The following is a 16,239-nucleotide window of genomic DNA, read 5'->3' as shown; positions in this document are numbered from 1 at the left end:
GTCCTCCAGGCCACCCGTGAGACCAGTGTTCCCCCAGTTTGATCCCTGTTTTGGTGTTGACTGCATTGTATCTCTGTCCACACCCCTGACTGGACATCAGATGGGTCTCACCTTAGAAACACAGTCTATGCTCCGTCTTCCTCTAGCCTTGACTCCAACTGTCCAAAGGTAATGAGATTGATCTATTATCACACGCTCACCTCAATTCTGGGTCCTTTGTGAGGCAAAACTTGCAAAATTGCATCAGTGAAAGAATTTTACACTGTAGTTGCCTGATGTTTTAAAGAGAAAGCTAATGTGATTAGAGCCACCATCTCTACCACTACCTGTCTCTGTCTCTCTCTTTCTCTATCTATATGCATTTATAAAATAACAGAGATACTAATTAAGATGCAAACAAACATGTACATGATTATTTGCTGTACAACATTTACACTAATACTTAAATGTATAAAATGCAATGCATACAACCCTTACCATGTGTATTAATTGTATGCATTATTATAGTAGATAATGCTGCATGTAATATTTGTCTGATTTTATGTAATTACATGCATAGAGTATGATGTATGATATTACCAACTTCATTATTATCTTTGTATTGTGTAGACTAACATAAAAATATTATATATATTCAAATCTAAACACATTTATATTGATAAGCCAGTTGCATTTTCTCCTGTGCCTCAAATATTCTATTTGGTAAATACACACACACACACACACACACACACACACACACACACAAAACATTAGCTGCATTTTGAATATCTAGGGGAGGGGGTGAGAATGAACACCTTCCCTGTGATTACAGATGACAAAAGGACAGAGAAAGGAAGCATGGGGAGTCACGAGACAATTGCCAAATTGATGTTTCCTCAGGCTGCATTTGCATTCAAAATTCTTGTGGTCATAAGAATTATCTCTTTGACTATATTGAACAGAGACTACATGGATGTGTTTACAATCCTGCTGAGATGGATTGATCATACTTTACTACCTCTGTGGAATGTTTACCATAGATGCACAAGACTAATGGATGGGGAAGATATCGTAAAGAAAAAATGAAAATCGAACAAAGATGTTTTAGACAACCATTTGTTCTCATATACATACACACAGTATTACATTCTTGGCCTCACAAGCATTTAGGAAAGAGAAATATACAGAAATTCCTTTGAACAGCTATAAAAATTGTATCGGTTTTTTAAAAAAATATATTCTATATGATATATAAAGTTATGCAAAACTTTTAAATAACTGAAAATAAGAGTATTTAACCACGTCCTCAACAACTTTAAAGCACCTTTCTAACATCTGAGTAGGAAACTGTGGTTGCTAACAGTGCCTGAGATCCCAACAGTCAGGCCATATCCTGAGTCACCTTCTTGTTATTTTCTTAACACCTTCATTTTTCTCATAAACTTGTCTGATAAGTGGGAAAGTTTATATGTAGATGAATGAAAAATAATTGGCAAACAAAATGCATAAAAATTTCACAATGCAGAGATCTCAACACCAATCTACACTCTTTTAAAAATCAGGACAGTCCCATAAAATGAAACCAGAATGTGCCTTAAAGAAAATGGATATGGTAGGCAAGTTAAAGTATTATCTTGTCAGGGCTCATGGTTGCAGAAGGAATCCAGGGACATGTTGTCACCCAGGTTCCCTGGAAGACCAGCTAATGCCTTTAACTGCTGAGTCATCTCCCCGTATCTTGTCTACATACTTTAAAAAAATTATTATTAGATATTTTCTTTATTTACATCAAATGTTATCCTTTTTCCAGGTTTCCCCTCCCAAAATATCCTATCCCATTCCCCCTCCCCCTGCTTCTATGAGGGTGCTCCCACACCCACACATTCCCGTCTCCCTGCCCTGGCATTCCCCTACACTGGGGCATCAAGCCTTTACGAGTGTTTCTTTTATTGATGCCCAACAAGGCCTTCCTCTGCTACATAAGCAGTTGGAGCTATGGGTCTATCCATGTGTACCCTTTGATTGGTGATTTAATCCCTGAGAACTCTGGAGTGGGGGGGTATAGTTGGTTGATATTGTTGTTCTTCCTATGGGGTTGCAAACCCCTTCAGCTCCTTCAGTCCTTTCTCTAACTCCTCCATTGGGACCCTGTTCTCAGTTCAGTGATTGGCCAGCATTTACCTCTGTATTTGTAAGGCTACAGCAGAGCCTCTCAGCAGACCGCTATGTCAGTCTCCTGTCAGCATGCACGTTTTGGTATCCAAGTTACACAATAGTGTCTGGGTTTAGTGACTGACTGTGGGAAGGATCCCCGGGTGTGGCAGTCTCTGGATGGCCTTTCCTTCAGGTTCTGCTCCACACTTGTCTCCTTATTTCCTCCTATGAGTATTTTGTTCTCCCTTCTAAGAAAAACTGAAGAATCCACACTTTTTTTCTTTCTCGTTCTTGAACCTCATGTGGTCTGTGGATTGTATCTTGGGTAATCTGAGTTTTGGGACTGATATCCACTTATCAGTGAGTACATATCATTTGTGTTCTTTTGTAATTGGGTTACCTCACTCAGGGTGATATTTTCTAGTTCCATTCATTGGCCTATGAATTTTATGAAGTCATTGTTTTTAGTAGCTGAGTAGTACTCCATTATGTAAATGTACCACATTTTCTATATCCATTCCTCTGTTGAAGGACATCTGGGTTCTTCCAACTTCTGGCTATTATAAATAAGGCTGTTATGAACACAATGGAGAATGTGTCCTTGTTATATGTTGGAGCATCATTTGGGTATATGCCCAGGAGAGGTCCTCAGGTAGTACTATGTCTAATTTTCTGAGGAACCTCCAGACTGATTTCCTGAGTGGTTATACCAGCTTGCAATCCCACCAACTGTGGAGGAATGTTCCTATTTCTCCCCAACCTCACCACCATCTGTTGTCACCTGAGCTTATGATCTTAGCCATTTTGACTGGTGTGAACTAGAATCGCAGGGTTGTTTTGATTTGCATTTCCCTGATGACTAAGGATGTTGAACATTTTTTTAGGTACTTCTCAGCAGTTCAATATTCCTCGAGACTAATTTCCATAGTGGTTGTACCAGTCTGCAATCCCATGTACAATGGAGGAGTGTTCCTCTTTCTCCACATCCTCTCCAGCATCTACTGAGGTTTTGATCTTAGCTGTTCTGACTGTTGTGAGGTAGAATCTCAGAGTTGTTTTGATTTGCATTTCCATGATGACTAAGGATGTTGAACATTTTTTAGGTACTTCTCAGCTATTCAATATTCCTCAGTTGAGAATTCTTTGTTTAGCTCTGTAGCCCATTTTTTAAAGGGTTATTTGAATCTCTGGATCTAACTTCTTGAGTTCTTTTTATATATTGGATGTTAGCCCTCCATTGAATATAGGATTGGTAAAGATCTTTTCCCAATCTGTTGGTTGCTATTTCGTCCTCTTAACAGTGTCCTTTGCCTTATAGAAGTTTTGCAATTTTATTAGGTACCATTTGTCTATCAAAGACTTTAAAGCATAAGCCATTGGTGTTTTGTTCAGGAAAAGTTCCCCTGTGCTTAAGTGTCCAAAGCTTCTCCCCTATTTCCCTTCTATTGTATCTGGTTTTATGTGGAGGTCTTTGATCCACTTGAACTTGAGCTTGGTACAAGGGGATAAGAGTGGGTCAATTTGCATTCTTCTACATGCTGACCTCCAGCTGAACCAGCACCATTTGTTGAAAATGCTGTCTTTTTTCCATTGAATAGTTTTAGCTTCTTTATCAAAGATCAAGTGACCAGACTTGTGTGGGTTCATTTCTGGGTTTTTGGTTCTATTCCATTGCTCTGCCTGCTGGTCTCTGTACCAATACCATACAGTTTTTGTCACTATTGCTCTGTAATACAACTGGAGGTTAGGGATGTTGGTTCCCCTAGAAGTTCTTTTATTTTTGAGGATAGTTTTGGCTATCCTGGAATATTTGTTATTCCAAATGAATTTGCAAATTGCTCTTTCTAACTCTGTGAAGAATTGACCTGGGATTTTGATGGGGATTGTATTGAATCTGAAGATTGCTTTCGGCAAGATGGCCATTTTTACTATATTAATCCTGCCAATCCATAAGCATGGGAGATCTTTCCATCTTCTGAAATCTTCAATTTATTTCTTCAGCTCATCGTATAGATCTTTCACTTGCTTTGTTAGAGTCACACCAAGGTATTTTATATTATTTCTGACTATTGTGAAGAATGCCATTTTCCTAATTTCTTTCTCAGCCTTTATACTTTGAACAGAGGAAGGCTACTGATTGCTTTGAGTTAATTTTATATCCAGCCACTTTGCTGAAGTTGTTTATCAGGCTTAGTAGTCCTCTGGAGGAACTTTTGGGGTCACTTGACTACACTATTATATCATCTGCAAATAATAATATTTTGACTTCTTCCTTTCCAATTTGTATTCCTTTGACCTCTTTTTGTTGTCTAATTGCTCTGGATAGGACTTCAAGTACTATTGAATATGTAGGGACAGAGTGGGTAGCCTTGTCTAGTCCTTGATTTTAGTGGGATTGCTTCAAGTTTGTTTCCATTTAGTTTGATATTGGCTAATGGTTTGCTGTATATTGCTTTTACTATGTTTAAGTATGGGCCTTGAATTCCTAATCTTTCCAAGACACTTAACATGAAGGGGTGTTGAATTTTGTCAAATGCTTCCTCAGCATCTAATGAGATGATCATGTGTTTTATTTCCTTGAGTTTGTTTATATAGTGGGTTACATTGATGGATTTCTTTATATTGAATCATCTTGCATCTCAGGGATGAAGCCTACTTGATCATGATGGATGATCATTTTGATGTGTTCTCAGATTCCATTTGAGAGAATCTTATTGAGTATTTTGGCATCAATATTCATAAGGGAAATTGGTTTGAAGTTGTCTTTCTTTGTTGGGTCTTTGTGTGCTTTAGGTATAAGAGTAATTGTGGCTTCATAGAATGAATTGGGTAGTGTTCTTTCTGTTTCTGTTTTGTGGAACAGTTTGGACAGTATTGGTATTAGGTCTTCTGTGAAGGTCTGATAGAATTCTGCACTAAACCCATCTGGATCTGGGCTTTTTTTTTTTTTTTGGTTGGGAGACTCTTAATGACTGCTTCTATTTCTTTAGTAGTTATTGGGGTTGTTTAGATGGTTTATCAACCATGATTTAAATTTGGCACCTGATATCTGTCTAGAAAATTGTCCATTTCCTCCAGATTTCTAATTTTGTTGAGTATAGGCTTTTGTAGTAGGATCTGATGAGTTTTTAGAATTTCCTCAGGTTCTGTTGTTATGGCTCCCTTTTCTTTTCTGATTTTGTTAATTTGGATACTGCCTCTCTGCCCTTTGATTAGCTGAGCTAAGGGTTTATTTATCTTGTTGATTTTCCCCTGGCTTTGTTGATTTTTTTTTGGTATGGTTCTTTCTGTTTTCACTTGGCTGATTTCAATTTGATTATTCCCTGCTGTCTACTCCTCTTGGGTGCATTCGCCTCCTTTTCTTCTAGAGCTTTCAGGTGTGCTGTCAAGCTGCTAGTGTATGCTCTCTCTAGTTTCTTTTTGGAGGCACTCAGAGCTATGAGTTTTCCTCTTAGCACTCTGTTTTCATTGCATTCCATAAGTTGGGGTGTGTTGTGCCTTTATTATCATTAAATTCTAAAATGTCTTTAATTTCTTTATTTCTTTCTCCACCAAGTTATCATTGAGTAGAGCATTGTTCAGCTTCCATGTGTATGTGGCCTCTCTGTTGTTTCTGTTGTTATCAAAGACCAGCATTAGTCCATGGTGAGCTTATAGGATGCATGGGATTATTTCTATCATCTTGTATCTGTTGAGGCCTGTTTTGTGTCCAATTATATGTTCAGTTTTGGAGAAAATATCATGAGGTGCTGAGAAGAAGGTATATTCTCTTGTTTTAGAATGGAATGTTCTACAGATGTCTGTTAAATCCATTTGGTTCATAACTTCTGTTACTTTCTCTGTGTCTCTGTTTAGTTTCTGTTTCTATTATCTGTCCACTGATGAGAGTGGGGTGTTGAAGTCACCCACTATTATTTTGTGAGGTGCAGTGTGTATTTTGAGTTTTACTAAAGTTTCTTTTATGAATGTGGGTGCCCTTGCATTTGGAGCATAGATTTTCTGAATTGAAAGTTCATCTTGATATATTTTTTTTCTTTGATGAGTATGAAGTGTCCTGCCTTATCTTTTTTGATAACTTTTGGTTGAAAGCTGATTTTATTCGATATTAGAATGGCTACTCCACCTTCTTTCTTGGGGCCATTTGCATTTTCTTTGATGGTTGTGTCAATTTTTTTTCAGTATTCAGTATTATATTTATTTTTTTATTAACTTGAGTATTTCTTATATACATTTCGAGTGTTATTCCCTTTCCCGGTTTCCGGGCAAACATCACTCTCCCCCCTCCCCTTCTTTATGGGCGTTCCCTCCCCATCCTCCCCACCTTGCCACCCTCCCCCCAACAATCTAGTTCACTGGGGGTTTTTATGGTATCTTTTGCCTGAGATTCTCTCTTCTATCTCTTGCATTCTGTAGGTGATGACTCCTATGACTCCATCTATGACTCCTGATCTCTTCCCTAGGTTTTCTATCTCGAGGGTTTTCTCTCCCTTTGTGATTTCTTTATTGTTTCCATTTCCATTTTTAGATCCTGGATGTTTTTGTTCAATTCGTTCACTTATTTTGTTGTGTTTTCCTGTAATTCTTTACGGGATTTTTGTGTTTCCTCTTTAAGGGCTTCTACCTGTTTACCCATGTTGTCCTGTATTTCTTTAAGGGAGTTATTTGTGTCCTTCTTAAAGTCCTCTAACATCATCATGGCATGTGATTTTAAATCAGAATCTTGCTTTTTCAGTTTGTTGGAGTATCCAGGGCTTACTGCGCTGGGAGAACTGAAGAAGCCAAGTAGCCTTGTTTTCTGTTGGCAATTTCTTGTACTTGCCTCTTGTCATCTGCTTGTCTCTGGTGTTAGCTGGTCTTACTGTCTCTGACAATGACTTGATCCTCCTGTAGGCATGTGTGTCAGCACTCCTGGGAGACCAAATCTCTTCAGATGGGATTGTGGAGCATGGTCAGCTCTGGGTGCATGCTGACGGAAACTGGAAGGATCCTGTCCCAGACTGCTCGTCAGTTCCTGTGTCTTGAGGGCTCCCAGCAGGTCCCTCGGAGCAGAAGTGGTGGTGTGTCAGCACTCATGGGAGACCAGCTCTCCTGGTGGGATCCAGACACAGATTTGTGGCACAGGGTCAGCTCCGAGTGTAGACCAAGGCTATACTTTTATTGTTCTAACTTAAGTGGGACAATTCAAACAAATGTTCTCCTATGCATAGGCCAAACATGTGTATGCACAGAGAACTTTATCTCAAGAGTCACATATATCATTCATTTTTTGAACATGCCATAGTAACTAGAATGTCAGAAAGGAAGTCTGGCCTGCAGTGTAGGAATCTTGTAATCATTTATCTGCCCTAAAGCCAGCATGAGGAAGATGAGGGCTGACTAATGTGGTCCTTGTAGAAGACTGAGACTGTCAAAGAGTTCCTAGAAAGCATGTGAAAGTCAGTTGACTGCAGAGTTCCTGCAGTCTGTGCCGTCTTGTTTCATGTGAGGTCATCCTTCAAACAGACGTTAGCGTTTTTAGTAGCTTCTGACCTTTCCTTTTCCCTTCTGAGGCTGAGGATTTAATTTTGGTTTCTGCCCTCTCTCCACCCTTTTCTTATTCATTTATTCATTCTTACATTTATAGCTACTCTTATTCTAAAAATATTTCAGAGGCTCACAGAGGCCACATACAGATATTACAATCTGATAAAATGTGTTAACGATCCAAAGAGAAGTGTGAAGATTTTAGAGTTTCCCTGAAAAAAAATCCCAAAAGGGACCAGGAAAAAAACTATATATTTATATCTGTATATATATATATATATGTATGTATATATATATATATATATATATATATATATATATATAATTTATCTATATCATATATATCATATATATGTATATATATTTACATACACACATACATGCACACACACATATATATATGTATGTATATATATATATATATATATATATCTTATATATCTTCACTTTCAAGTAAATGAAGGAAGATGGAAAAACAAATATCCCAGAGTTGAGAAGGTTTTGTTGGTAGAAAAATTATGGCATTTTCAGGCTGAAAACTATGTGGGGCATTCATCCCATATCAAGATAAAGGAGACAATACAATGCTATAGACCCGGTGGGAAGTCACTAATGTGTGTCACATAGTTGCTTCTCAGGAAGCACTAAATGCAAGTTTATGGCAGGACACCAAATGATACGTCCCAAGGTGTCATTTCTCCAAGAAGTCCGACTACTTCCATAGGGGCTGCAGCTGTGTCCCAGGGGTGGTGTGCATACCTAGCATGTGCAAGATCCTGGATTTGATTCCATGTACTAGAGGGAGGGGCACTTCTCTGAAGTAGTATTTGCAGGTATCTTGGTTTGCTCTGATAGCCCACCAGAGGAACCAGAATAAATGCAGGTCACCACACTAACCTCCACTTCAGGTAGAGAGCAGACAGTGATGGAGTGTGCATTAACACACTGTGAACATCAGAAATAAAGATGGGGAGTTCTGAGAAATTGAGAATGCCAAATGAGGTGCATTGTCCATACAGATCACCTGTTGTCTGTACAACAGAAATACCTGCGGTCAGAGCCCATGTTTGATTCAGAAAATACGCGTAAGTTCATAATCAACACACAAATGGGTGATAGGATCAATGCTCGGAAAAGGGGTATAAACCGTCAAGATTGACAAAAGCCATTATGAGAAAAAATAACAGGAGAAATTGGCACATAGAGCTCTCTGGCACACGAAATTTAAATATTTTATGTTTCAAAGACATGCAAAAGCTAGTTAGGAACAGTGTCTCCAGTTGGAGCACGGTTTGCCTAGTTCATCATGATGAGGTTAGGGTTTTTAGTAGTTAATTGATCTTATAGTAAGCTTAAAATAAAGTTCACCAAATCTTGGGTCTTGGGTTTTCTCTCTCTCTCTCTCTCTCTCTCTCTCTCACACACACACACACACACACACACACACACACACACACACACAGTTGTATTCTGCTTGAAAAACAATTATCTTTTCTGTATTCTCTTGTTTTGCTTTGATATTGTATGTACTTGCTTTTATTTTTTTGTAGGCCTTTGTTTATTAGAATCTAATTTGCATATTCTCCTTGGCAATTAAGCTAACATTTCCGTTATCTTCTCTGAACCTTTCCGATACTCCTCCGTAATCCTCATCATTTCCTCTTAGAAAAGCCTCTTTTACCTAACAGGGTTACTGATTTTTATAGGGCTGAAGAGGAATAACTTTAAATGTTGCTGGCTGCTCTGTGTCCTGAATGCCAAGTTTGCCCATGTTTCTTTATATTCCATACTCTGGAGAGCTGCAGCATGTTTAAAATTCCAAAGCCAGCAAACAAAACCTAAAGCAGAGTTTGTGAGCTTCCTGGCTTGATCCTGGAACAAAAAAAAAAAAAAAAAAAAAAGAAAAGAAAAGAAAAAAGAAAAAAAAAGAGAAGAAAGAAGGAAAAGAATAAACGAAAAAGGAAGAGGAAGAAGAAATAAAAGAAAACAGATTAAGTTTGTAGAATTTTCTGCTATTTTGATGAAAGAGTAAGCAAATGCTCATTAAAACTCCACAGTGCAGCCCATTTTCAAACCCACATCTCTTTACTTAACCAGGGGGAAAAAGCAATTTGATAATCTAGGATCCCTGTCACATCTGTAAAACGCCTCTGTGAGCTACAAACCAAGTAAATGATAGCTTCCTTCTATTATGTTTCTCTTGCAGTTTTTCTCCAGTTTTTATCTAGTTCCTTCTCTTGAATGCATTATCACAAATTTAAGACATAAGAATTGTGCCGAAATAGAAGTTATTCACTGTAGCTGACTAGGAAATGCTTAAAAGTGTCATTTCCAGATGGACTGTAATAATATGGGTGGAGCCCTGGAAAGATACTCAGGTCCTTTGAAAAAGGGGAATTCAACATTATATATCAGTTACCCAACAGAATATCAGCCCTTTACTTTGGAATCTATCAAAAACATGGTGTAGATAGGATCAAAGGCAGATGTCAAATTTTCTGTACAAAGACTCAATCACATACCTTTAATTATGTGCACATGATACAGAATCCTGTAGGTCAGGTTACTGGAACCCTCTCAGGGGTATGGAAGAGTGGTAATCCCTGCTCTAGAGATATGACTCAGTCAAACTACCTGCCACAAAGTCATGAGGACCTGAGTTTGGATCCCAAGTCAAAAGCCAGGCATGCCAACATGTGTCTGTAATCCTAGGGCTGGGGAAGCAGAGAGCAGAGGACCTTTGAGACCCCCTTTCCAGAAGATCTGGACGACTGGTGATCTCTGCATTCGGTGGGAACCTGGACCAAACAATAAGTTAGACATGAGACTAGATCAGGAGCGCTCAGGGGAACTCAGGTAAGGCCCAGAATATGGTGCTGCGCTGTAGGCTCCTATCTTTCTATCTGGTGTTAGAGCAACTCTCACTCCTCTCCAGGCAAGCATCCTTGTGCAGTCATAGACAATGATTAGTGCAGAAACCCATGACTGGTCAAAGTATCATTATTGTACTCATCTACGAATGGGTCATTTCCATAACATCCCTCCCAAGGCCTAGGCGCCATTACAGATGAGGCGGGGAAGTGCAAACAATCATGATAACCAGAGGATGGTGATGACCAGAGCGAACAGTATCTTCTGGACACTGGATCCCGTAAATCCCCAGCAGCCGTGTCTGCGTAAATTCAGTCTAATCATCATTCCCCCTTGTAGTGGGAAACTATTCATTAGTTCCCACTTCTAAATGACGAGACGTGAACAATGAATGGTATCTAAGAGAGGCTAAGTCTGTCTACTTGCTTTAAGGATGAATTCTCCTGTCAGGCCCGCCATGATCAAGTGGATGGTCCTTCACCCAGGAAATATGAACAACACAAATAGGAATCACTGGATTATTTTAAAAAAATAGTTTACAAAGTTGGGAAGGAGTGGGGGCGTGTGCAGCTCTGGAAGACAGTAAAGGGAGAAGTTGGGGTGAATATAATCCAAATTCATTGCATAATATTTTAAAACAATGAAGGAAAATATTCTTATATAAAAAAATAAGATCCGGAGCAATAAAGGGAAACACTGAGATTGACCTCCACCCCCTCCCCCAACATACACACACTAAAAACTATTCACTCTATGGGTAACACAAATATGTAAAAACAAATAAATAAATGAACAAACATCAAGTAAAATAAAATAATTCTCACTCTGTAGCTTGGTCTTGTGTGTCACACTGATATTACTGTTCTTCTAAAGTTAAAAGAGGTTTCATAATCATCACTTCCTATGATTTTCCCAGAGCTGCCCAAGTTAACTGAAGTGGTTGCAAGGCTACAAAGAGGAGCGGAATCTCACAACATCGGTAAGCCGACTAAGAGATGGTCAGTCTAAACTTCAGTCACTTCGAAACCAAGACGATGTTTCCATTTGTCTTTCAAAAGCAACCCAAATAAGTACACATTGCAGCATCAAATAGCTAGTGGAAGGCTACAGAGTGAGGCATCAAGCCCACCTGGGCTAGAACTCTCCTACCAAACACAATCCTTGTCTCAGGGGCTCTTGTGTGAGGAGTGAGGCTCACGCCACCTATCAACTTTGTTAAATATGGAATCGCTCAGGATGATGGAAAACTCTACAATTGGTAGGGTGTTTATGTAGTGAATAACAGAAGAGAGATTACACTGGTAAGGCATTCATAAAATCAGCATTACTCCATGGAATAAATTAATTTTTATAGTGATGGTCTTGTGTTAAAGAAACAAGCAAATCATTAGTGAAATCCTTACAAAAATTTTAATATTCTGGTTGTTTTATTGGTTCACCTTGAAAATTGAATATCTTTTGGGATGTATCATTCTCCTTACATAATACTTACCAAACCTTATTTTTCCAAAGAAGTAGGTAATTGTTTATAACGTACCCCTTCAACTACTGTGTAAACTGAAGGAAGATTTTCTGTATTGAATCAAATAAATGAAAAATGATCTTGTATCTAGGGAGGAAAGGTAGTATTTTATTAATACAATTTCTAATTAATCGCTTCAATAGTCTATATTTGACTACTTTCCAGCCCTTTCTTTGACCTACTTCTATTTACAGAACATCAGTATTACCTAGAAGAAATATGTTAGTGTACCTTCAAACAAAACAAAACTGTAAAATCTGCTTCCCTACAAAGCCCTCTCCAGTCCACCTTTAGATTTTGAGTGTATTATACCTAAACGAATATGAGTGTATTGTAAGCAGCAACTATTAAATTAAAATTCTCAATTTACTGCAACTAGGTTTGTTTTGGAACCTTGCCTAATTTTAATTTCCATGCTTCCAGTGTACTTTAATTTACATACCCATGTTAAAGTGAGCTGTGTGCGGAGAAACAAAGCCAGATTCAAAAGACTTAATTAAAAACATAAAGAATGTGAATGGAAGTTTAGATATTATAAGTCTGACCTATGCTGGCCTATTATTTATTGATTTATAAAGACTCCGTCTCTACTTGAGAACCCCCCCAGGGAATGATTACAGAATAAGATATTTGCAAAACTGTAAAATCAAACCATTAAGAATGACAGCAGTTCCCATTAATCATGTTCACAGTGGGCTGTGCAGTGAAGATTAGCCAGCCCACCTCTCCTTTCCATTGCGAGGTAGATTAGGGAAGCTCTGCACTCAGGTTTCAGTAGCACCTTACTTGTGGAATAAATATTAATTCAAATCTTTCCCTCAAAACAGTTCTATTCAGCCACAAGTGACATTCCTCCTCTTTGAAAGTCATTTACAAATGCTTGGAGACATTTCTGTTTGAGAGCTGCTATGGCCAAAAATACTGCTAACAGTCCATGAAACATAGGACCACCATCCCCTAGCAAAGAACTAACCTTACCAAAATGTTAAACTGTACTACAGTTAAGTATAAGTTTATAAGTTTAACATGTATTCTTTATAACCTTATTTCAGAGAAGAAAATCGATGACTTATTTTCTTAAGTATGGCCACAAACAAGATACTGGTTAATGTTTAACCTCAATTCAGGGATGTGTCTTGGACAGCACTCTCTGTGTCAAAGCTCCAAACTTTTTAAAAACTCTTCAACATACCATCATATAACCTACATTAATTACTCCACATAGTCATGGAGTTTACAGTGCAAGAAGCTGATATATACATGAATGTGACTACTGCAATCTATGTGAATAACTGTGTGCTTAAGGAGTTTACAATGAAGAATTCCATGTGCATGGATTTGACTCACAGAAATAATGAGTCCTCTGTTAAATGAGTAATATTATGAATGAGAGGGTTGTTTTCGGCAAAGACTAAGATTTCAGGAAGCCAAGGACACCCGTCTGGTATGAAAATGACCACATGTGCTCTATCAGGGAAGCAGAGACTTACTAGGAAAGAATAGAGCTGAGTCAATTAAGACAGGTGGCAACTGAGGGATGGACAAGTCTGAGCCTTCACAGATGATTTGGATCTTTGACAAACTAAACACCTTTTGTTTGATGGTGTGTGTGCACATCAATGTCCAATACGTCTATCTGTCTAGTGGGGAGAAATGAAGCTAGTTCTTTGATTAAAATTGCCATTCTATTTAACCAATGGCTATGTTCCCAAGGGATTAAAATTTAATCCTTCTCTTTGAAGAAGTGGAGGAATGAAATAGAATGTTCTTATTACCCTGTGAGTAACTATGAACAAAGAGAGCAAGAATTCCTGGAGGAGAAAAATCAAAGAAAAACATTTCTCTTTTGCTTAAGTCCCTGTTGATTCTTTCTCGGTTGCACCTCTGGTCTTGTCTTTCTTCTTGACCCCTCCTATGATCAAAAGACACATGAGTGAAAGGTTCAAGAAGTTTTTCACAACTTTGTCGATCTTTAGCCATTAGGAAAATGGAGGCACTGGGAAATCCTGACTCGTTCATATGCCTTGTGGAAATCAGTGCTGTTCAGTAATGATACCCCTGCTGAAGTGCAGCTCAGCTTTGTCAAGGGCAATATAGATCTAGACGATCTCATGGTTTCTAGGAATAAAAGGCATTTTAAGAATATGATCTTACAGATGAGTCAAAAAATAGTATCTAGCAGTGAGTATACCCATGTGGGTAAGTAGACAGCAAGTTCTTGAGAATTCACAAGTGATCTATAGAATGTTATCTTTGCACAGTTAAAAATTATAACAAAGAAGAACCAGAACATGGTTTCAGTTTTCTCAAATTTAAGAAGATAAAGCTCTCATCCAGGCATTCTTATATTAACAATTACTTATGGACCTCTTTGAGATTCACCTGTACTCACAGCACTGAAGTCATTCTTATGATATGGAGCCTGGATGTGTCCTGTGGATGTGCAGAGGCTAACTTTGACATCACTGGTGGTGCCATAATTTCATTAACAAGAAACCTTTTCTTGGAGGAATATTATCTGCTTCTCCCTATCGCCCCCATCACTCTTTAACCACTTTTTAACATAGGAGCTCAATAAAAAGTCTTTCTCTCCTTCTGTTTCACACTGTTTTAGCTAATCAAAACTACAACTAGAAACTAAAGACAGAATAGAGCTTGTCTACTGAAATCCTTTGCTCCCTCCCTGCTGAGTTCCTCCTAAGGTTCATTGTCAGTCTCTGGGTTTTCTCTTGCTCCTCCAGCCATTCTGGTAGTTATGGGTTCTCCTAGGTGTGAGTTAGCTTCTCTTTAGCCTCTCACACACTTGATAAGCACTGCACCTTCACTGAGTGTGCATTTGAGTGTCTGTGAGAATGTGTTTGACTCTGTGAGTGGGGGTGTATATGAGTGTAAGTGTGAATGTGTGTGAGCATGTGTGTGAGAGTGATAGCCTGTGAGAGTATAAGTGTGCGTGTGTGTATGTGTGTGTGTGTGTGTATGAATCTGAGTATGCATGAGAATTTGTGTGAAAGTGGGAGTGTATGTGAGTAGGGAGTGTGAGTGTGTATGTCGGTGAGTGAATGGTTGTGTGTGAGGTGAGTATGTGTGAGTGATGGCACAGGTGTATGTGTGGACGAATGTGTATGTGATTGTGTAAGAATGTGGGAGTGTAAATGTATAGAAGAGTGGGTGTGAGTGTGAATGTATGAAAGTGTGTCTAAGTATGTATGTGAGTGAGTTTCAGTACATAGGGTGTGTGTGTGTGTGTGTGTGTGTGTGTGTGTGTGTGTGTACTGTAGTGTCTGGGGAGATATCACAAAACAACTTTCTAGTGTCTGGTCAATAAAATTGGAATTGTCAGACTTGGATCAATCACCCTTACGTACAAAACCATCTCCTCAGTCCCTCTAAACACTCGTGAGTCACCTCCAATGAGGACATCATCTGCCTCTGGTTTGAAAAATGTTCAATTGATAGGGTTGGGGATTTAGCTCAGTGGTAGAGCGCTTGCCTAGCAAGCATAAGGCCCTGGGTTCAGTCCCCAGCTCCGAAAAAAAAAGAAAAAAAAAGAAAAATGTTCAATTGATAGGACAATAAATTCTTGAAGGTAACATGATGGTGCAACTTGAAATATGTAGAACTGATTTTTCCACTCGCATATAATCATTTCTTTTAAGTTTTCCTTAATGCACCATCTTAATAAAGCAGTGTACACGCCCGGTTTTTATTATCAATTTGTTCATTTTGCTTATTTTTCGTTACTTGCTCACTTTCAGTAAATTTTTGTGAATGTGTTTAATAAATAAATATCCATAAATCACATTAAATATACACTATGGAAGATGCGAAAGGATGTGAGACTTTGCCTTGCTCTCAGCGGGTTTCGACTTAAACTAAAAAAATGCAAATGTGCTGGCAAATATCAAATGATTTGAGTGCTCATTACAAGCATACATTTACATCTCAACTCTACATGTCACCGTGTGTGGGGGCCCATCTGACTTGTCTTCTCTATGTTTATACTCCGTGAAATGGTGTGGTAATATCTTTCCCCTTGGGTTGGAGACTGAGTATATCCATGAAAAATAGCAAGCAGCATTGGGGATGACGTGAGTATGGAAAGAAAGTCATGGTAGCCACTGCTGTTATTGTGGTTTTATCCACTCTCCATGACTTTGCAGTTTAGAAAGAAATACATATCTCTTTTT

At 38.5% G+C, this 16,239-nt stretch overlaps 1 protein-coding gene across 7 annotated transcripts in view; it reads left to right on the top strand.

The window, feature by feature from the left end:
- Grik1 (glutamate ionotropic receptor kainate type subunit 1) overlaps positions 1 to 16,239 on the top strand; it is a 400,463-nt gene that overhangs the window by 9,656 nt on the left and 374,568 nt on the right.

This window comes from Rattus norvegicus, chromosome 11 (assembly GCF_021556685.1).
Source record: "Rattus norvegicus strain SHRSP/BbbUtx chromosome 11, alternate assembly SHRSP_T2T, whole genome shotgun sequence".
NCBI classification, from domain to species: Eukaryota; Metazoa; Chordata; class Mammalia; order Rodentia; family Muridae; genus Rattus; species Rattus norvegicus.
This window is presented reverse-complemented; position numbering and strand designations above follow the sequence as displayed.